The following is a 22,011-nucleotide window of genomic DNA, read 5'->3' as shown; positions in this document are numbered from 1 at the left end:
ACATCTCTAGAGTTACGGCCTTTTTTATCCATCCATACGGCTAAAACTCATTATCTCACATCCTGATATCATCTTTCTCTCTGGTCTTGACAAATGCAGTCTTGCCCTTCTCATATCCATTCAGAATGCTGCTGCAAAGATCATTCTACTAGCCAGAGAGAGGGAATATGGCCACATCATCCCTTTCATTGCATCCTCCACTGCTCCCCATTTTCTGTCACATAAACGAAGCTGCTTGTATTCACTTTCAAGGTCCTTTACAGAACCATGTGTACCATCTCTCATTCAATCTAATTGTCTACTCCCATAAATGATACCAGCCTCCATTGGCCACTTGTTAAATTTTCAAACAAATACTTCCAAGCTTTCTCTAATGCTGCCCCTCATGCTCGGGAGGAACGCCCATAAACATCTGCAAAGCCATCTCATTATCCTCCTTCAACTCACCTTGGTGTGATGCCCACAAAAAGCTTGACAACGGTTTGACTGCCCCGGTGCGGATACCATTGCCTTGCTGACCAATATTGTTGGATTGTTTCTTTGCACTCCATCTGTCTGTATCCATCTGCTGTTGCTTGTTGTACAGTTTGATTGTGGGGGCAGGACTCTATTTGTACAGCACCTAGCACAGTGGGATCCTAGTCCACGACTGGGGCTCCTAGGTGATACAATAATACAAATAATAATTCTCAAAGTGGTTTAAAGGACACGATGAATTTTAAAACCATGCCTCTGTGTGAAACTGTGTTACCTCCAATTATTACAAGCTACACTGAAGATTACTTTAGCCGAGAGAGATTAGAAGTGGGAATATATTTTTTTCAGGTTACTTTGTGTATTGCAATGTTTATTCTCTCCTCCTATGTCACTTTCCCCTGTTTGTGTGGGTCTTTCACATGGCAACAAGGGAGAGGTTTTTTGTTGTTTTTTTTAAATAGGAAAATCACAAAAGTTAGCAGGGAATTAGACAACAGGTATGTCTGAAAGTACTTGTAACTCATTAAAAAACAAAAAGTAGATGTCAAAGTTGACAGTGTCCTTTTAATGTACAGTGAGGAGTTGCTGATGTTAATACAAAATTTCCTAACACGGAATATTTCAAAATGACATGTACTACAGCAGATGAAAATTATTATAAATAATGTGACTATATAAAGTCTTGTCTTGTCTGTGACTGGTCCCAATGAAGCCAACTGAAGTTTTTCTATTGATTTCACTGGTACAGAATATCTTCTTCTTATTATTTCCTGAGCACCTATTGTATGGAGTCCTGATTCTGAGATGCAACCAAGCTCAACTGGCCACGGAATATGGGAGAAAAAAGGGGAATTTATGCTGCATTCTAAATTATAGGGCTGCTAGCATAAACTTCTGGCACAAACTAGCCTTGCGTTTAGTTTACAGTTGGCTGCAATGCTCCCAAAGATGCCATCTGAAAGCCTGGAATAGCTGCAGTGTGGAGTATTCCACAGACCACCTTTCACTCATCGCTTGGGCACACCCCTGTCTGAGGACTGTGTGGGAGGGCAGCTCAAGGTCATTCCTTACAGGGGAAGGGGGCTTCCACAGTGGAGAGATCTAGCTGGTGTCCTGCCCTTTTTGCTGTTAGAGCAGTGTAAAGGGAGGCCAGAAGGCTGCTCAGAATCAGGTCTTGGTATGCAGGCTATTGCCTTCGGGTCAGGTCCTTACAGCTTTGTACGTGCTGTTTCTTTTGAGCTTTTTGAAGCTTAGAGATAAACTGCTCTGAGGGACTAATTAAATTCTTTGTCCTCAACTGCATATTTTAAAGTTAAGGGCCCAATCTCCCACCTGGACTCTGTCCAATAATAAGCACTGTGCCCGATAGTGTTTTCAGGACCCTGCCCCAAGAATAACAACGTTTCCCTGCCTCAGAACCCACAGGATCCCGTGAGTGTTTATTCTGGCACTAGGGACCAATTTACCTCTGAGACAGCTGTTAGGCAAACAGGAATTATCTGACACAAGGAACTGAGATGTCAGGATTTTTTTTCCTACTTCAGCAGTCACACCCTTCGTGCATGGAATGCTAAGGTTTTTTTTTTTTTTTTAAATAATTCAAGGTATTTTCCTAATAGCAGTGAAGGAGCAGGGCAGTCTATCAAACACACTTAGCTATTATTACGCCGCTTATGCCCAAAGCCAAGAAAATTAGCCAGCGGTCAAACACCAGCTCTTCCCTCTGTACCCTTTATATGGTGTTTGTTTTCTCTGGGCAGGGCTGGAGGAAACATGCAACAGCAGCTCAGATCTGGATCAGGGCCATCTTTCTGCTCCTACACAAAGAGATACATGGTGTACAGGAACAAGTCTCACCTGACGGCACCGTTTGGATGTTGTCTGTTGCATCTTAGACCCTTAGTGTACTAAAAAAATAAAAATAAAATCCATGATTACACATCGGTGATAAAATATGGTTATGGCCCAATTATGTTAAAACAATGTTTCTTCTTGCCTGTGAGGACAGCATAAAAACTTGTTACAACAGCCTTTTAAAGTTTTCAGGGTGAGTGAAATATCGGTAATTGATATAAATGATCATCCCTCAACATAGTAAGGGACATGTGAGTAGATTTTGTGACTCTGCTGACAAGTTTTAATGAAAAAAATTAAGTCCATGTATGTTCGGAAATTTATGTTTTACCAGCGTTAAAATACAGATCTCTATATGAGGATAACCGGTATTTTTCTGTGCTCGCAGGCAAAACAAAATAGTTAAGTTAGTTAAGGCAGCTACAAAGAGTGGAAGAAAACAAGTATTATTATTCCCATTTTACAGATAGGGAACCGAGGCACAAGGAGATTAAGTGACTTGCCCAAGGTCCCACAGGAAGTTTTTGGCAGAGCTAGGAACAGAATGCAGATCTGCTCAGTTCCAGTCCAGCACATTAGTCATAATACCATCCCATCTTCCTTAATACCATCCCATTTTAACACAGTTCAGCCACAATTATGTTTACATATTTTTGTGTATTTTTCTTTTCAGAAAAATAGTAAGTTTAATTTTCTGCAAGCAATTACAGGAAGAGCTGTAAAGAATGTCCCAAAAACAGACTGTTTCTTCCTATGCCTTGAATATAAAGGTTATATAGAATAAGGTGACACCTCTTTTGGAATGAAATGAGTCCTGTAATGCTGGTGTGTCCTCTGTTGTGACGTGTGTGAGGGGTTCAGTGTTTCATTATAAAAAATTAACGGATTCAATTAGTCTGGATATCTATAGGCCATGATTAATTAAAATTATTTTAACACATGCCAATTAACTAATCTGCTCTAATTTATTCAGAAAAGATGGAATGATTAGGATCTTAACCGAGATGCCATTGCATGAGAGCCTGCAATGACGAAATATAAGTAGGTCTTTGCAAGTTATTGCTTAACTGATTTGGGATATTTCCATATTTTTCACATTTTTTCTTCTCTCTCTACACTTAGGCTCTCATTTAGAAGGTGTAACAATCTTTATGTAAATTGCCTAATGACCATCAGATTAAACATATCCCAAGAATTAGTGCAAGAACCCACCTCCTTTGATTTCACTGATCAAATTCTCATTAAAATTCGGTGGGAGCAGGACTGGACCCTGCCAATTCTATTGGCTCAGGCTGTACATTTAGGCACAACACATCAGAGCAATTATTTCTCACTATTATGGCCTTTGATCAACATTCTCAGGTCCAATCACTCTACACCTTTGCTCACTCTTCCAGTTCATACCTCCTCCCTTGGCTCCCAGCTTACCCTTCTTCTCTTTAAAGGAAAAAACAAAGCTGGGAATGGGGCAGGGTAGTCATGCCAGTGAGGCACTGGGTGGGGGTGGGAGAAGGTGCCTCTCTCAGTTACCTGGCCCAACCAGTTAGATAGTTGTCTGCATCCACTCTCCGCTTAATCCCATGTCATAGTCCTCTGCCATTAGAGCTGTGCAAATAACTGATTTTTTTCAGTGTGGTGATTAAAACAGTAACAAAAATTGTTTCAGGTCAACCTAAAATGAAAATATTTCATGTTTTTCAGTGAAACTAAAAAGTTGAAAATTTCATTTGGAGTCAAACTATACATGTCTTTCAACCCAAAACATTTTTTTTCATTTGAGGGGTTTAGTATTATTATTATTAGTTAAAAACAGAAATAAAATTCAAAGTGAAAAGTGAATAGTACTTTCAAATAAAATAAATCAAAATACTGAATTTAGAAAATGTCAAATTGAAATGTTTAGACTTATTTGGATTTTTTTTTTAAACCATCGAAACAAATCCGTGAATTTGATAGCAACAGGGAGTGAGGACCAAACTGAACAAAGCATCTTGACCTTAATGAAATCCCAAAAGATTAAGATACAGATTTTTTTTCTTTAATTTCTGCTCAACGTTGCCTGTGGGCAGGGGCGGCTCTAGCAATTTCGCCACCCCAAGCACGGCGGCACGCCGCGGGGGGCGCTCTGGCGGTCGCCGGTCCCGCGGCTCCGGTGGACCTCCTGCAGACGTGCCTCCAGAGGGTCCGCTGGTCCCGCAGCTCCAGTGGAGCACCCACAGGCGTGCCTGCGGGAGGTCCGTTGGTCCTGTGGCTCTGGTGGAGCACCCGCAGGCGTGCCTGCGGGAGGTCCACCGGAGCCGCGGGACCAGCGGACCCTCCGCAGGCACGCCTGCGGGAGGTCCACCGGAGCCGCCTGCCGCCCTCCCGGCGACCAGCAGAGCGCCCCCCGTGGCATGCCGCCCCAAGCACGCGCTTGCCATGCTGGGGCCTGGAGCCGGCCCTGCCTGTGGGAATTTCTGTGATGTATCTTACCTTTATTTCTCTGTCTGACCCCTCTGCTTGAACTCTGACTGCAGGAAAAATTGTGCACCGTAGGCCAACAACCTTAACTGAGCTTTTATTAGCTGATGTAGCTGAGCCTGTGACCATGCTGAAACTCAGCAGAGAACAAATTGCACAGATCTATGTAGGAAGCCCACTTCCAATATCACACCCCCATCTAAAAAATGATGCAGTCATATGAGGAGCAGTAACTAAGTCAATTTACCTATTCATAAATTTAGCTAAATATGTAACTCAATAATCTTTGTGAAGTGCTGCATATGTGCAAAATATTATTAAGGCCATTCAGCAGTGACAGTGGAATCAGAATGCAGGACCTCCAGAGTCCCAGCTCTGCGGTCTCCCTTTAGCTCATATATTTTGGGGAATTTGTTTTGGTGTATGTGCAGGGAATAGGAATACCACTTTCTCCAGCAGCATGGTTTTCAAATTTCACATGTGCAAATTCTCAGCAGCTTGCCAAGTTTTCTCACAGTTCACTATAAAAAAAAATGTCAGTCTCTTCAAATTTCTGGAGGTTTGAAACCATGTGAAATGAACCATAAACAAATTTAACATGACTGTCCATAAATGTTTTGCCCAGTTCTAACCCAGAATCATAGAAATTAGAGACTACAAAGACCTACTAAATCATCTTGTCTATTCACCTTTCAGTGAGTCTGCTCCAAACTATACATTCTATGCTGCTTTCTCTAATACACTTTAAAACAGGGGTAGGCAACCTATGGCACGGGTGCCGAACGCGGCACGCGAGCTGATTTTCAGTGGCACTCATACTACCCAGGTCCTGGCCACCAGTCCCGGGGGCTCTGCATTTTAATTGAATTTTAAATGAAGCTTCTTAAGCATTTTAAAAACCTTATTTACTTTACATACAACAATAGTTTAGTTATATATTATAGACTTATGGAAAGAGACCTTCTAAAAATGTTAAAATGTATTACCGGCACGTGGAACCTTAAATCAGAGGGAATAAATGAAGACTCGGCCCAGCACTTCTGAAAGGCTGCCGACCCCCTGCTTTAAAAGGACACAGACAATAGAGCTTCCACCACCTCCCTTCACAGACACTTCAGGGCTCTGCTCCTAATTGGGCTTCCACCACTACTGAATAGAAACAATCACTCCAACAGATCTCTTTTTTAGGAAGTTTTTGCTGACATTAAGTCAAAATGTTTGTTTTGGTTAACTTCAAATTACTCCTTTCCTTGAAACCATCCAAGATACCTTTATATGGTTCATATCACACCGTAATCATCATGGGCCATGCATGAGCATTTAGTTCTTTTAATCTTTCCTCTTTAATTAATCCCTTCTGCGCCTTGACCATTTTTATTGCTTTTCTTGGTAATTCCCTCCAATTTAGTGACAACTTCCCTGGTTTTGAGGTGTCCAGAAACTGAACGTGGAATTCTAGACACCATTATCATCACAGATGGGAGCGAGTTGCTAAGGTTGTCACTGGAGAATAAAAGCAGATATCAGACTATGATTTTTTTTAAATTTAATAGCAGCATTAGGTTAAAAGCCTTCCCTGCATGACTTTGTGGCCACCAATAACTCTGCCTCCTACAACTCACGAAGGAACATTAGGTTTCTGCCACTGTTATTCCCAGTATTGGTGTGCCATTGGTGCCATCACCAGCTGGGCACAAGTTATACATACATACATACATATATATACATATAGATATATATAGATAGATATATCTATATCTATATCTCCTCTAGTTTATGTTGGGGTCTGGACCAGTGAACAGCTGGTCCAAAATCAGGAAAGTGCAGAGATGTGGAACAGGAAGGAGCTGAGTCAACAACTGCCTGTATTTTGGAAACCCACCTTTGGGATATAATGGGTTGACTGCCAATTTGTAGTAGACAAAAAGACACAGTACTGGAGCAGGCTTAATTCAGTTAGCAGAGTCTCACTGTATGGTGACTGGAGTCTGCGTGTGCGCATCACCACAGACAGAACCTGAACTAGAGCTCCTGCAGTTGGCAGGCACACAGTTCTAAAATGTCAATCAGCACTCTGGTAACAGCAGCAGATACTGTGCTAAATTTGTCTAAGCTGGAAGCTGCCCGTTTATTTTGTTTATAAATTCAATAGTCTGCACATTCCTCAAGATGTCTCTATTACTCACCTAAGGGTTCACAATTCCAAAGTGAGCCAAGTCATACAGGCAAAATAATCTCTAACACAAAGCAGAAATTTCATATATGCAAGAAAAACATGAATAGATTATGTGGATTTTATGCACATTGGACTAGATCCTCAGCTCTTATAAATTGACGACATCTCTATTGACTTAAACAGAGATATACTGATTTACACCAGCTGGGGATCTGGCCCATAGTGTCTTATTGAAGGCTTGCATAGGAATTACTGGGCTGGAGCAGACCAGTTAGTTCAACTAATTCAATATCCTGTCTCCAACAATGGACCATACCAAGAAACCTCACACTGAACAATTATGGAATAACGTGCCCAAAGGACAAATATTAGTGACCCTATCAAAAATGATATAATATGCTTTTTAGAACATTTTCCAAGAAAATTTATGTTTTGACTCTCATTACACCTCCTAAATTTATGAAGCATGCAATGTTCTGCTAGATTCCACTTCCCAATCACACAGCTAGTCAATGTCAGAGCTGAACCCATGGATCTTGGTTCCATTTCTCCACTCTAACCACTAAATACCACCTCTGGAAGACAAGTAAAAAATGCTATGCACTGCAAGGGCATCATGTTGCAACTCTTACATCACAGAGATGGTTAAAGAGTCCCTAGAAGTCACCAATCTTATAATTATGAGGTTTTCTGGAAAGCAAATAATATATTTAGCCAACGTTCAGAGAGCTCCTCAGGAGTCTACGTTATCTCTCAGTTATAAAAGAACTTCAATACTTTTTGTTTCACAGTAATTAAGACTTCTTCTGAATACATTTAATAAGGAAGTTTGATCCTGCAGGGAAAAGATTTCATAAGGGTACAAGAGTGGACCTCCTTGGCAGTTTGAGAAAGCAGACAAAACAGAAAACAATACATGTTTAACAAAGCAGCAAGACACTGTCCTCAATGGAAACTAGAAATACTCCAACATCTTGACAAATCTGATGTTTTGTTCTTGGGACTGACTGTCTCTCTTCTTTAAAATGTACATCAAAAGATTAAAGGTGTTTCCTAATGTGGAGTAACCTCTCTCACATAGGAAGGTTTTCTGCTTTTAATAAGACTATTGCATCTCATCTCCCAACCAAATTAAACTCCATTAGATTTACTCTTATAACCTGGCTACATTATGCCTCCCAAAGTGCTTTGTTTACACAAATGCTCTTAACATCAGGGTAGTGTCTTTTTCCATCAGGAAGCACTGGCAGAACTACAATGGAAATCAGCTTTTTATCACTTTCCCACCCTAACACCTCATTAAAGCAAAAGCTGAATAAATCAGTCAGCCCCAAATTTGGGAAATCAGAAGGTCAGGGGTAATTCTTTTATATCCAAAGGGCTTTTAACATTCTCTCTACTTGCCAACAGAGTGCCTGGCCATTCATTGAAAGAGCAGTCCTTCAGCACTACACTGGGATAAAAAGAGAGAGAACATTGTTCTTGGTTGGCCAGTGCGTGAATGTATATAGTAGCCTCTCTTTTTGAAAAATCGAATGTAATGAACATTATTTAAAAACAGGAAAGCTGGAAGAGGGAAATCTGGGAAGGCAGCCAGTTTGTACAGCATGATTCCCCTCATTTACTTTTGCCTCTGGTAGACTGTCAGAGGTTAAAGAGCTGTAACAGTGTGGTCCTGATCATATCAGGGCCGGATTAACCTTTTGCGGGCCTGGCGCCAAACATATTTGTAGGCTCCCGTGGAGGCAATGGAGCATGGCGCGGGGAGGTCAGTCCCTGAAGCGAGGGGCCAGCCAGAGGCAATAGGGCACGGCATGGCAAGGGCACTATTTACAAACCGGCCGTTGTCAGACGCACAGTGGCCAGCCTGGCCCTGTGCTGCCAGCATGCCCCTTCCCCTCGGGGCCAGGCCCATGCCCCACCCTACGCCCCAACTCTCTATGGCCAGAAGCCCCCCCACAAATCCACAGTGCCTTTCACACCACCACTCCTGCTCACAGCCCCACCACAATTGCCCAGCACCCCCTTCAGACTCCCCACTCCCTAGTGCCCCAACACACACAGATCCTCCCCGCCCCTTCACAGCCCAGCACTGCCCCACAGAACCACTCCCCCAAGCCCTGCCTCCTGGCTGCACTCACCACCTCTTCTGGGAAACAACTGTGCCTGCCAGGCTGAGCCAGCAGCGCAGCCAGGACTGGGAATTGCTCTAGCCCCTCAGAACTGGCGTAATCAGCCAGGCCAGGGCCTGCCCGGACTGGCTCCCTCAAGACGCACATGCCTGGAGGGGCCCAGCCAAGCCATGCACACTGTCGCCTCCTCCACCTGGCTGAGATTGACCAGGCTTCTGCACCAGTCCCAGGCAGCTCAGCTCCGGGGAGACAGGCGGGGCCCCTCAGGTGGTGGGAAGCAGAGACTGCCCAGAGCAGGAGGTGCACTGGGGTCCGGCCGGGGGCTGAGAGGAGCAGGGGGTGGGGCCAGGGAGTGGAGAGGAGCAAGTGGGGGGAGTAAGCAGGTTCTCGGGACGCAGTGCAAGCAGAGCAGGCTAGGGCCCCTTCTAAGCATGGGCCCAGCTCCATGGAGCCACTGGAGCCATTGTAAACCCAGCACTGATACTGACCCCTTTTCAAACACATCTGCTGTGTATTATTGCTTAACTATACAGGAGATATTCTTTTTCACCTCCCTGTAATTTAAATAAATCACTGGCCATTAGTCCTAGTCACAATAGGATACCTGTAACACACTATATAGATAAAATATGTATCTGATACTTTTGCTCTGTTCAGCATCTGGCTCTCCTCATTCTTCAGCTTCTCCTTTCCTACAGAAGTTATACAGTAGACTGACAGTTCATCAAGTGGGCAGGCACCGGGTCATTATGGACTGTATTATGCATATGTTACTGAGAACATTATCCATTACTTACTTACTTAGAACTGGAGTATTTCATCTCGGCATATTCACGTTGTGGGATCAAGGCATCTACGCCATGAGCTTCTGGAACCTTCTAGAATTCAGTGTCCACTGGGCCCATCCTGGCGGGTTCTGAGGGTCTAAAAGGGGAAGTGGCCTCAACCAACTCTCTGCTCTGTTCCTTTCTATCTGCTGACGGTGCAGCGAGTTCAGATCGCCGTGTCCTTGATGCTTACCTTGTCAGTTTTTCTTTTTTCTCTCTCCTCCTTTGAGGCAAATTTTGTTGATAGTCAGTCAGGTTTTTCTTTTAAAAGATGAGAGGAGTTGCCGAGACAGCATCGGCTCTGTTTGGACCCACAGGAGGGCTACCTCATACACGGCTGCTGGTGGGGGAAGTTCTTCAGGCTCAATTGATTAAGCTGGCACTGAATAAGGGCAGCACTGGCTTTGAAGAAAATCAGGAGCTGATGGTTAAAGTACATTACAAATACACACAGAACTCATCTTTTACACAAAGGCATGCAAAAACACTGGATCAATTAGGGTTGCCAGCTTTCTAATCGCACAAAACCAAATAACCCATCCCCATCCCCGATGCCCCATCCCTGCTTGCTCCATCCCCCCTCCTTCCATTGCTCGCTCTCCCCCACCCTCATTCACTTTCACTGGGTTGGGGCAGGGGGTTGGGGTGCAGGAGGGGGGTGCGGGCTCCAGTTGGGGGTACAGGCTCTGGGGTGGGGCTAGGGATGAGGGGTTTGGGGTACAGGAGGGGGCTCCAGGTTGGGGCTGAGTGGTTTGGAGTGTGGGAGGGGGCGCAAGCTCCAGCTAGGGAGCTGTGTGGGTTGGGGCCAGGGAGGAGAAGAGTTTAGAGTGCAGGGGGGTGAAGACTCCGACTGAGGGTGTGGGCTCTGGGGTGGGGCCAGGGTTGAGGGGTTTGGGTGCAAGAAGGGACTCTGGGCTGGGGCAGAAGGTGGGGGTGCGGGAGAGGGTTCAGGGTGCAGGGTCCCGGCAGCACTTACTGGAAGTGGCCGCCAGGTCCCTGCAGTGCAGCCCCTAGGTGCATGGGCAGCCAAGGACACTCCATGCACTGCCCTTGCACACACAGGCGCCACCCCCGCAGCTCCCATTGGTCGCAATTCCTGGCCAATGGGAGCTGCAGAGCCGTCCCTCAAGGCAGGGGAGCACGCAGAGCCCTCCTGACTGCCCATGTGCCTAGGGGCCACAAGAACCTGGCAGCCGCATGGAGCTAGGGTAGGCAGGGAGCTTACCTTAGCCCCAGCCCCTCGCTGTGCTGCTGACCGGATTTTTAACCGCCATCTCGGTATCATCATCAATTATCTTCGAGAACTCCTGGAGGGTGGGCTAAGTCTCAGAGGACTGGAGAAGAGCAAACATAGCACCTATCTTTAAAAAGGCAAACAAAGAGAACCTGGGGAATTATAGACCAGCCAGCCTAACTGTCATACCTGCAAAAGATATTGGCACAAACTACTGATCAATCTGTAAGCACCTACAGGATAACAGGGTTATAAGGAATAGCCAGAATGGATTTGTCAAGAAGAAATCATGTCAAACCAACCTTTTTTTCTTTTTTTTATTTGAAAGGATTACTGGCCTAACGGATGGAGGAAGCAGTAGATGTGATGTATCTTGATTTTAGTAAAGCTTTTGAAACAGTTCCACATGCCAATCTCATAGGCAAACTTGGGAAATGTAATCTGGATGAAATTACTATAATATGAGTGCACAACTGGTTGAAAGACCATACTCAAAGAATAGTTATCAATGATTCACTGTCAAACTGGGTCTCACAGGGGTCAGTCTTGGGACCAATACTAGTCAATATTTTCCTTAATGACTTGGACAATGGAGTGGACAGTATGCTTATAAAATTTGTGGATGACACCAGGCTGGGAGGGGTTGCAAGCACTCTGGAGGATTAGAATTCAAAATGACCTTGACAAATAGGAGAACAGGTCTGAAATCAACAAGATGACATTCAATTAAGACAAGTGAAAAGTATTACACTTAGGAACTACCCACTGGGGAATAACTGGCTAGGTGGTAGTACTGCTGAAAAGGATCTGGAGATTATAGTGGATCATATATTGAATATGAGTCAACACTATGATGCAGTTGAGAGAGAGGCTAATATTCTGGGCTGTATTAACAAGATTGTCATATGTAAGACACAGGAAGTAACTGTCCCTCTCCGCTCACCATTTGGTAAGCCTGAAATGGAGTACTGTGTCCAATTCTGACCACCAAACTTTAGGAAAGATGTGGAGAAATTGGAGCGAGCCCAGAGGAGAGCAACACAAATGATAAAAGGTTTAAGAAAACCTGACTTTTGAGGAAAGATTAAAAAAACTGGGCATGTTTAGCCTTGAGAAAAAAAAATTTAAGGTGGACCTGATAACAGTCCTCAAATACGTTAAGGGCTATTATAAAGGGGATGGAGATTGATTGCTCTCCATGTCCACTAAAAGAAGAACAAAAGTAATTGGCTTAATCTGCAGCAAGGGAGATTTAGGTTACATATTAGGGAAAACTTTCTAACTATAAGGGTAGTTAAACTCTGGAATAGGCTTCCACTAGGACCATCTATTACATTGGATTGGTGTCCCCCTAAACTATCTTTCAGGGCCTCTATAGCCATGATGAGTGTAACTACGGGGATTATATTCTGGATATACTGTATCTTATTGCTAAAAGATCAACTTTTAGCTTCAGACAGAGGAGCAAATAATCATCTTTAGCTAGCTTATCTGCAGCATCCTACCAAATCGACTCTAAAGAGAAAGTGTGAATGTTGATAACCTGCCACTGATATTGGAACATGACAGCAATCATCCCCATCCCCATCTGCAGGAGTCATTACAGTCCTACCATAAGAACAGCCCTACCGGGTCAGACCAAAGGTCCATCCAGCCCAGTATTTGTCTACCGACAGTGGCCAATGCCAGGTGCCCCAGAGGGAGTGAACCTAACAGGCAATGATCAAGTGATCTCAATCTTGCCATCCATCTCCATCCTCTGACAAACAGAGGCCAGGGACACCATTCCTTATCCATCCTGGCTAATAACCATTTATGGACTTAACCACCATGAATTTATCCAGTTCTCTTTTAAACGCTGTTATAGTCCTAGCCTTCACAACCTCCTCAGGTAAGGAGTTCCACAAGTTGACTGTGCGCTGCGTGAAGAAGAACTTCCTTTTATTTGTTTTAAACCTGCTGCCTATTAATTTCATTTGGTGACCCCTAGTTCTTGTATTATGGGAATAAGTAAATAACTTTTCCTTATCCACTTTCTCCACATCACTCATGATTTTATATACCTCTAGCATATCCCCCCTTAGTCTTCTCTCTTCCAAGCTGAACAGTCCTAGCCTCTTTAATCTTTCCTCATATGGGACCCTCTCCAAACCCCTAATCATTTTAGTTGCCCTTTTCTGAACCTTTTCTAGTGCCAGTATATCTTTTTTGAGGTGAGGAGACCACATCTGTACACAGTATTCGAGATGTGGGCATACCATGGATTTATATAAGGGCAATAATATATTCTCAGTCTTATTCTCTATCTCCTTTTTAATGATTCCTAACATCCTGTTTGCTTTTTTGACCGCCTCTGCACACTGCATGGACATCTTCAGAGAACTATCCACGATGACTCCAAGATCTTTTTCCTGACTCGTTGTAGCTAAATTAGCCCCCATCATGTTGTATGTATAGTTGGGGTTATTTTTTCCAATGTGCATTACTTAACATTTATCCACATTAAATTTCATTTGCCATTTTGTTGCCCAATCACTTAGTTTTGTGAGATCTTTTTGAAGTTCTTCACAGTCTGCTTTGGTCTTAACTATCTAGAGCAGTTTAGTATCATCTGCAAACTTTGCCACCTCACTGTTTACCCCTTTCTCCAGTTCATTTATGAATAAATTGAATAGGATTGGTCCTAGGACTGACCCTTGGGGAACACCACTAGTTACCTCTCTCCATTCTGAGAATTTACCATTAATTCCTACCCTTTGTTCCCTGTCTTTTAAGCAGTTCTCAATCCATGAAAGGACCTTCCCTTTTATCCCATGACAGTTTATAGTTTACCACAAGACAGAATGCAACGGAATAACTCACTGGACAAGAGACAGCAAATAAACTGGAGGTGGAAACTCAATAACTATTTAAAAAAATGAATATTAAATAACTCAACATTTACATTTGTTGTTTATTACAGTAGTGTCTAGAAATCCCAGTGGAGAATAGGTTCCATTGCATTAAGCTCTGTACAAACAAACAGTAAGAAACAATCCCTGTCGCAGAGAGTTTACAGTCTAAATAGACAAGACAGACACAGTATGAAAGGCCCTGTGATGTGACTTGCCCACATCACATAGCAGGGCAGTGCAGAGCCAGGAAGGGACCCCATGTCTCCTGAGTGTGAATCCAGTACCCTACCCATTGAGATATGTGGTCTCTCACATTACTGGAAATTCACATAGTGTGTATTGTCTATTGGAGCCCCCCTCCCAGCACTCCTTGAGGAAAAGGAACCTCACAGCGCCCACAGCACCAACATGCTAAACATCTCAGCTGACAGCACAGGAAGAGGTGCTGGCATGCCTTATTAATGCCTAAACTAAAGCAACATGATCAACTCAAATACCACTGCACAAAAGTCATAGTATCAAATGGCAAACAGCATCCTGCTTACCGTACCTAAAAGATACACTGCCTGCTACATCCAAGCAACTTCATAACATACCGCCAGAACTCTTAAAAATAATAGTTTAGGGCACCAAACCAAAAGGAAACAATAGCAGAGTTAATCACAGCATCATCATATCAAAACAGTAACAGAAAATCAAGCCCTAACAATGTACAACCAGTCATGTAGAACAAATAAAACTAACATGACAGACATCGTTATATTAATTAATGAAAAACCAAGAAATAACCTGAACAGTAGGGTTCATTGTCACATCTCCAACATCAGTTCAAACTTGAAGATTTTGACCAAAATGATGCAGATGAAGCTGGAGATTATTAACCAGCTGCTATGTCTTGTCTAGTGGCAAGTTTGATTTCAAGGGATTTTTTGCATTGAAAAAAATAGTTTTACTCACCTCCTCAATGCTGGTATAAATTTAAGGCAGCAGCAGAGTTACAAAAAAACCCACCAAACACAAGCCCTTCATTCTAGTGTTCGACATTTGGGTCCAAATGATTCACCTCATCGCCCCTGACAGCAGCATGTGCCAAAGGGTCAGTGGGTCACTTTCCCAAGCTAATCATTAGAATGTGGAATGAGCTTAACTGGTTGAGGTAATCAGTTTTGCCCACTTCTTGTTCTGAGTCACGCTTCCACAGCAGCTTCCTCTCTTTCTATTTCACCTCCTTTTTCAGGTCATTTCAGGTTTAAGACTCTTTGCAGCTACATGGCTGTTCTCATGTCAGAATATTCTCTGAGCACAATCTATGTTCTAGATTCTTAGAGAACTTATATGGCCCACATTACTACAATATCAGAGCACTTCACAATCTTTAATGTATCTATCGTCACAACACTCCTGTGAGGTAGCGAAGTGTTATTATCCTCATTTTGGGACCAAGGCAGAGAAATTAAATTACTTATGGTAAAATAAGAAGTCTGTAGTGGAGCTGGGAAATGAACTAGGACTTGGAGACCCAGGTCTCCTGAGTCCCAAGTTATCACCTTAATCACTGGATCATCTTTCCTCATTACATTTTTCTCTCTATCCTCTCTGTGTACTGACCATGTTGCCACTGGACAAGATTGAGACAGATATCAACCAAGGCCCTGGCTAATTACAGATATTTGAAGGAGATTGAAAAGCCTGGTTCTGGATCGTTATTAGGTGTTACAGAATAAGTGGATCATAAAGAACAAGGCTGATCTAGCATTCTTACTCTGTGACTATTCAAATAAGGAAAAGATTGACCATCAACAATAAGAACATTGTGAAAGGGAGTCACTGGGAATAAAAGTAATGTTGAGTGATGATTCTGAAAATACTACAGTAAGGGTACTGTCCAAAGTATACCAGGAATGTCATATAGTCTATGTGGGAACAACTGACACCAAGAAAGACAGACTTGCTGTGACACTGCTTCACCTGAGGGATCTGGGAAGAGAAGTGAAGAGGGAAGTGCTTCTTGTGCAAGCAAAGAAAGGAGAGGAATGATCACTGAAGACCAGCTGGGTGGTGGGTTGGTAAAGAAGAGCCCATACATACAGCATCAGAACAACTTCTATTTTGAAAAGTGGTTTGGATTAGATGTCTCCACTGAAATAGAAGGGGCACTCACCACCTCGGTTTAAAGATGGCAGGACTTGTTAAGTGGCCTTTAAACTGCAGGTATTCAGAAAAAGGAAACTTTTGCCTAACTCAAAAGATCTGGTATGTATTTTCAATATACAAATAAAGCAGAAGATGGAACTGGTTCTTGAAACATCAGGAAGGAAAAGCTAAAATGTCTTTACACAAATGCAAGCTACAGGAGAAAGCCTTACTAATGGACTGATATTATTATCCAGAGCATATAACGGAGATGGTGGGATGATTCTCATAGTTGAAATGTAAATAGAGAGATAAGAAAAGAAGAAGAGGTGGAGTAATAGTGCTACTGGTCAGAAATTATATTTGAAAAGTTGTGGCCAATTAGGGAGGTATTGGAAGATGGAAGAAAAACAAAAAAAAAATTAAAAAAAGGAAAGACTATTATCAATGATCTATATAACAGGGAGCGTCTAATACAATATTGAAATCTGCAGATGAAATTAAGTTGGAAGGAGATGCAGATACCAATCAAGACTCGGGAATAATACTACAACGGTGCCTAAAGAGATTAGAAACCTGAACAGGAAATAACAGAATTAGATGCAACTTCTAAAAATGAAAGGTAATTCATCTGGGGAAAAATAACACAGTTGGGTGGGACAAACCTGGGAAGCAACCATGTTGGAAGAGATATTTAGGCAATAGTGTACAGCACATTAGATATGAATCTACAATGCACCAAGCACTAAATGGCTGGTCCTGGGGATCTGGCCCATTAGCTCCGTCAGGTAGCTCGGATGTGCATCTCATTAATCTATTATTATGTCTGAGATTTAGGGGAAAAAAACCCTGTTCACTTGTTGTTCTGTATAAAACTCAGCTCATCACGGATGATGGGCGCAAATTAATATTTTCTGAAAAACATTATACTAGTTTAGTACAGTTAGAATGGATACATTTCAAGCTTACTTAAACTCGTCACTGGTTGCCGGACAACAAAATTGCCTTGCATCACTTTTGACATTAATAGGTTACCTCTTGTTTTGTTCTTTGTTTTGTTCTTTGTGTACACGTTAAATTACTTCCATATGTTTTCCATATTTAAACAAATACACCATAGGACTCTTATTGTCACTTTAAACTACTTGGCACATAGGAGAAAGAGTACAATTTCTATATTTTTTTTATTGTATGAAACATTTTGTATTGTATGGCTTGAATGCTGCCCAAACTCTTTATTTGGCTTTGCAGGATTCAACTTTTTCTAACAGGAGGAAAGGGAGTGGCCAGCATATGGGAGCTGGTACTGAGAACTGATGGAGCCTTTGCCGGAGTCACCATGGCATGGTGTGCTGCTTCCAGTGGGAATATCTAGAAAAGGCTCAGATTTGCCATTGAGAACAAAGGAGCCACCTCCACTACATGGAGATATCACCTCAGGAGAGAACCATGTCCACCAGAGGAAGATAGTTGAAGGAGGGAGCCACCAGAGGAGCGAGATAGTTGAAGGAGGGAGCCACTATTGGAGGGAGCCACCAGAGGAGCGAGAATAGGAGTAAGAGTTACATCAGGGGAAGCAGACTTACCCAGTGACTCTGAGGGGATGGGCAGAAAGAGGATAAAGTTGAGACTGGGGACAAAGGAGGCTGCTCTGGAGCCACGAATGGCATAGGAGATTGGGGGAGAAAGACCGAGCTGGGAACCAAATGGAGCTACAGCCAGAAAAAGGTTGCTGAAGGAGGCAGAGGGAAGGAGTAGGCTGAGGCTTGTAAGATGCCTCAGGCAGCAGCCAAGCAGCCTAGAGGAGAAATGGAGTAAGGGAAGGGGTTGAGGAGAACTGATTTTGACTATGGGCAAGAAAATGATCTTATTTATCTGGATGTGAGGCGATGTGACTGAATTTGTTGGAAACAAGGTCAGTGAGAAAAAGGGAAGGGGAATTAATTTTGTGTGGGTGGGAAACTGAGGACAAAGATGATGGGAGAAGGTGGGGGAAAAGAAGAAGCCAGTGTGACTGGGAGGGCTGGCTGTCTTTGAGAAAGCCTTCCTCATAAGAGGTGGCCCGCCCTCTGAAGATGTTTGAGAACCACTGCTCTATTTTAATCACCCTGAACTTCATAAAGAGAGGACTTGAGACTGAAAAGGAGAATTCAGATAGCAGCAGAGTCTAGCTTTGTTTCTAAAAGCCAAATCTGGTTTTGTGGATACTGAAAATACTAATGGACAAATTCTGTCAGCAGAAATGTATTTGATCGTAACTTTAAACTGCACTTGCAGTTCTTATGGAGTGTAGAGAGGCCCAGATGGGATTCTGCAGGCCCAGGGATCTTTGGATTAAGCTGCAGTAAAGCATTCCTTCTAATTAAGTGTAATTCAGTATAATTAATCTGCCCAGAAACCATTTATTTACCATGCGATCTCAGGTTTCTCTGGAGAACAGTTTTACAGTGAACATGGCGCCTGCCTCTATCATATAAATCATCACACATTAATAAACCCAGTCTGCAAGTATAAAGGACTTCTCCCACGCTTGTTCTAATCAAAACAGCTGCTGCCATATATACAATACATGCATGAATTCCAGCCTAAGAGAGAACCCACACACAAAATTCTGTGCACAGCCCATTTGTCAGCATCACCGATATTTCTCCATTCATAACCATTCTTGCTTTCCATTAGTCAGAGGGTTGCTAGTCACATGTTCAAGCCAACCTCTCTCTAGATCTCGTGACCAGACATCCTGGTTTCCCAGGTTTGCTCCATTTGGAAGGACAGTCCTAGTGTCCTATGCTGTACTAATGAAAGGTTTTTTCCCCGCAAGTTCACTAAAATCCCATGAGGTTTGGTCCCTAGCTTAGGCTTATTTGTCCCAGCTGAAGACCGGACGTCTGAATGTCCAGCTAAAGCTAGAGCTGGGCAAATATATTAAAACAGTCAAAATATTTGTTGAAATAAAAAAAATTGAATGAGCTTTGCCTATGTTCAGACACAATGTGTGTTCACTATCCATGAATATTCATGCACATGCATTTAGTAGCAGGAATGTTTGTTGAAATAATGAATATGAAGGCATAATCTCGGACAGAACATGATGCATTGAAAAACATGAGTATTTGAACATAACTTTTGGAATCCAGTTCTGGTGCATTCACATAGGGAAGACAAAACGCAGTAAAAGCAGCAGGAACAGAAGCCCTGTGTTCACTCTCTACCTCGTTTGGTCTGTGTGTGCACACATGCACCTGTGTTATGAGGCACAGATGGGAAGAAAATGGAAGGAGTCAGGGGATGCAATTTGCTGTGGGAGACTCCTCCTCCAAGCCAGTGTGGGGAATTAATACTGACCTTATCAGATTTAATTCTTATGGGCTGCCCCTCCACACACATGAAGTCTCTGAGGGGGGTGAGTTACCAATAGCTGCTTCTAGGGAGACTAGGACACCGTCACTCCATATGGAGCTATACTGCCATAGGCGGATGGGGAAGGTGGAGCCTGGGGAGTAGCACTGAAATACCGAGCCTCTGGCATAAATATCTGGGCTCTCAAAGGATGTTGCGACATGACAGATTAAGAGGTTTGCAATCCTTTTGGAGGGGAAGGAAAACCTCAACTCCCAAGGCAGGGGAAAATGAGTGCAAGGAAACACCATGAGTTTGCAATTCAGTTTCCTGCTCTCCTCCTGCTCAGGCAGCAGTTGAGTTCAAAATGACAGCGTGAACTCAGAATATTTGTCACTTAAGGCCCACTCATATGTGACTGGGCTTGTACATGTCAATACATGGCTTAAATTATTAATTTTTCTTCGTTTGCAGTAGCATCCGAATGTACGAGGCGCTTTCCAAACATTCAAGAAGGGAACGCCCTGGCCCCAGGAGCTTATAATCTGAGGACAGACAGAGACATGACAGGGAAAGGGAATTAAAAAACAAAGTGTGTGGGGGGAGGAGGGGGAACCAAGAGTTATTGTGGTGAGATGGAAAGGCGGCAGAGGAAAGAGTCTGAGCACTCACCGCTCATCAGTGATATTCTTTCTTCAAGTGACGATAGACTGACAGATCTGTATTACGCCCAGTATTCCAATCTTCTGCCATACGGACTCTTCTTCACTGACAGGGGCTTTCCAAGCCTAAAATAATCAATGATGAAAAGGCAAATTATTTCACCTTGTCACAGACACTTAAAAAAATAAGCTCAAAAAGCTACCTTTTGTACAGATATTGTTTTCTGCTTGACATTTCACAGTATAATATGGATTATGGTTAGTTCTGGGGAGTAAACACAAAGTTACAATGTATTCAGCTATAAGTGAGAAATCCCATGGTTTTCTGCAAAAAGGGGAACTTAAATTATAGGCATATTATTGTATGTGAACTCCAGTAAGATTGCTTATACACATAAAAGTTACAGCTAACAGGTCCCATTACTTCCTCTCAAAATTCTACCAGAATCAAGCCAGTCAAAATTTAGATTCGGGGAGGGGTGACAAACACAACACTTCTGAAATGTATTAGAGCACAGAAAGAAAGTCAGAATCTAACTACAGGATGATCAGTCAGGATTTAAATCTACGTTTCGTGAGAGCTCTAGATGACTCAAACCCACTGAGCCTCTCTACACCAGTAGCTTTGCTTGAACATACAAATAGCTTTTCTGCGGCTCTTGTGCTGAACTAGACTGGTTACTTACTGTTTTACACTTTAGATTGTGATTGACAACTTGGTAGGCTTTCAACATCAGCCTAGAAACATTCAGCAATTACAACGTGCTGTGTGTACATAGAGTATTCTGGCTGCATAACGTCCACTGGCCAAGAGTTAATGAGATTTTTTTCCCCCTTGTGGCTTTCACCAAGAGGAGAGACATCCTCGGCTCTGCCTCCCATCAACCTCACTCCTGAAACAAAATATTACATAACTGTAAACTGCAGCTCAGCAAACAGTCACGAAGGACCCCTTCTCTCTCTGACACTAACTACACACAAGTGCAATGGGTAATTTGATCACGAGAGATTCCAGGAAATGTGTGCACATGCTCACATTGCTTGCAATTTTTTTTGCTGTTTTAATGTAAATGGCATTGCTTCTGCTGATACACAGGGGTTGGTGGGTGGGCTTTTGTTTTTGTTTTACTTTCCAAAAAGAGGACAGTGGTGGCAACTGCTGCTCTTTAGCCTGATCAAACGCTAATGAAAATGATAAAAAAAAGTGTGAGATAGAAAGGAATAGCACAGCTCCTTTAGCAGGCTCAAACACAAGTTGGGTTTTTGATGATCTTTTGCTTTAGTTCAGGGGTTCTCAAACTGGGGGTTGGGACCCTTCAGGGGGTTACGAGCTGTTAACTTCCACCCCAAACCTCACTTTGCTTTCAGCATTTATAATGGTGTTAGATATATAAAAAGTGTTTTTAATTTATAAGGAGGGGTTCGCCCTCAGAGGCTTGCTATGTGAAAGGGGTCACCAGTAAAAAAGTTTGAGAGCCACTGCTGTAGTTTGTCTCCAAGTCACTGCAGACAGAACAAGATAAAAGGCCCTGATGCTGCAAGTTATTTAAACACACACCTACTTTTAGCATACAAATTGCTCCATTGACTTCAACTTGCAATCATCCTTGGGATTACTCACATGCTTAGCACATGCTCAAGTACTTTGCTGAATCAGGGCCAAAATGTGTAAAGTTAATTTCAAGTCTCTAGCATTAGAATGTATTAAATGCCATTATTCTTAAAAGCATTACCTTGAGAGTGAAGTCTGAAGCATATCTAAAGGGAGCAGAGCACAAACCCTCAGAGGATTTTTCAGATAACTTAAAAGGCTAATAGCAAGG

At 42.9% G+C, this 22,011-nt stretch overlaps 1 long non-coding RNA gene across 4 annotated transcripts in view; it reads right to left on the bottom strand.

The window, feature by feature from the left end:
- LOC123371276 overlaps positions 1–21,586 on the bottom strand; it is a 60,224-nt gene extending 38,638 nt beyond the window's left edge. For all 4 annotated transcript variants that reach the window (XR_006579743.1, XR_006579745.1, XR_006579742.1 and 1 more), the window contains exons 1-7: positions 20,875–21,586; positions 20,199–20,314; positions 11,152–11,260; positions 10,120–10,328; positions 3,862–4,003; positions 2,335–2,384; positions 448–658 (exon numbers count right to left, since the gene is read on the bottom strand). This is a non-coding gene — a long non-coding RNA (uncharacterized LOC123371276). The remainder of the gene's footprint in view (positions 1–447; positions 659–2,334; positions 2,385–3,861; positions 4,004–10,119; positions 10,329–11,151; positions 11,261–20,198; positions 20,315–20,874) is intronic.
- Positions 21,587–22,011: the final 425 nt, after the last annotated feature.

The sequence above is a fragment of the Mauremys mutica genome, chromosome 5 (genome assembly GCF_020497125.1).
Source record: "Mauremys mutica isolate MM-2020 ecotype Southern chromosome 5, ASM2049712v1, whole genome shotgun sequence".
NCBI lineage: Eukaryota > Metazoa > Chordata > Testudines > Geoemydidae > Mauremys > Mauremys mutica.
Note: the sequence above shows the minus strand (reverse complement) of the source record. Positions and strands in the feature narration are given on the sequence as shown.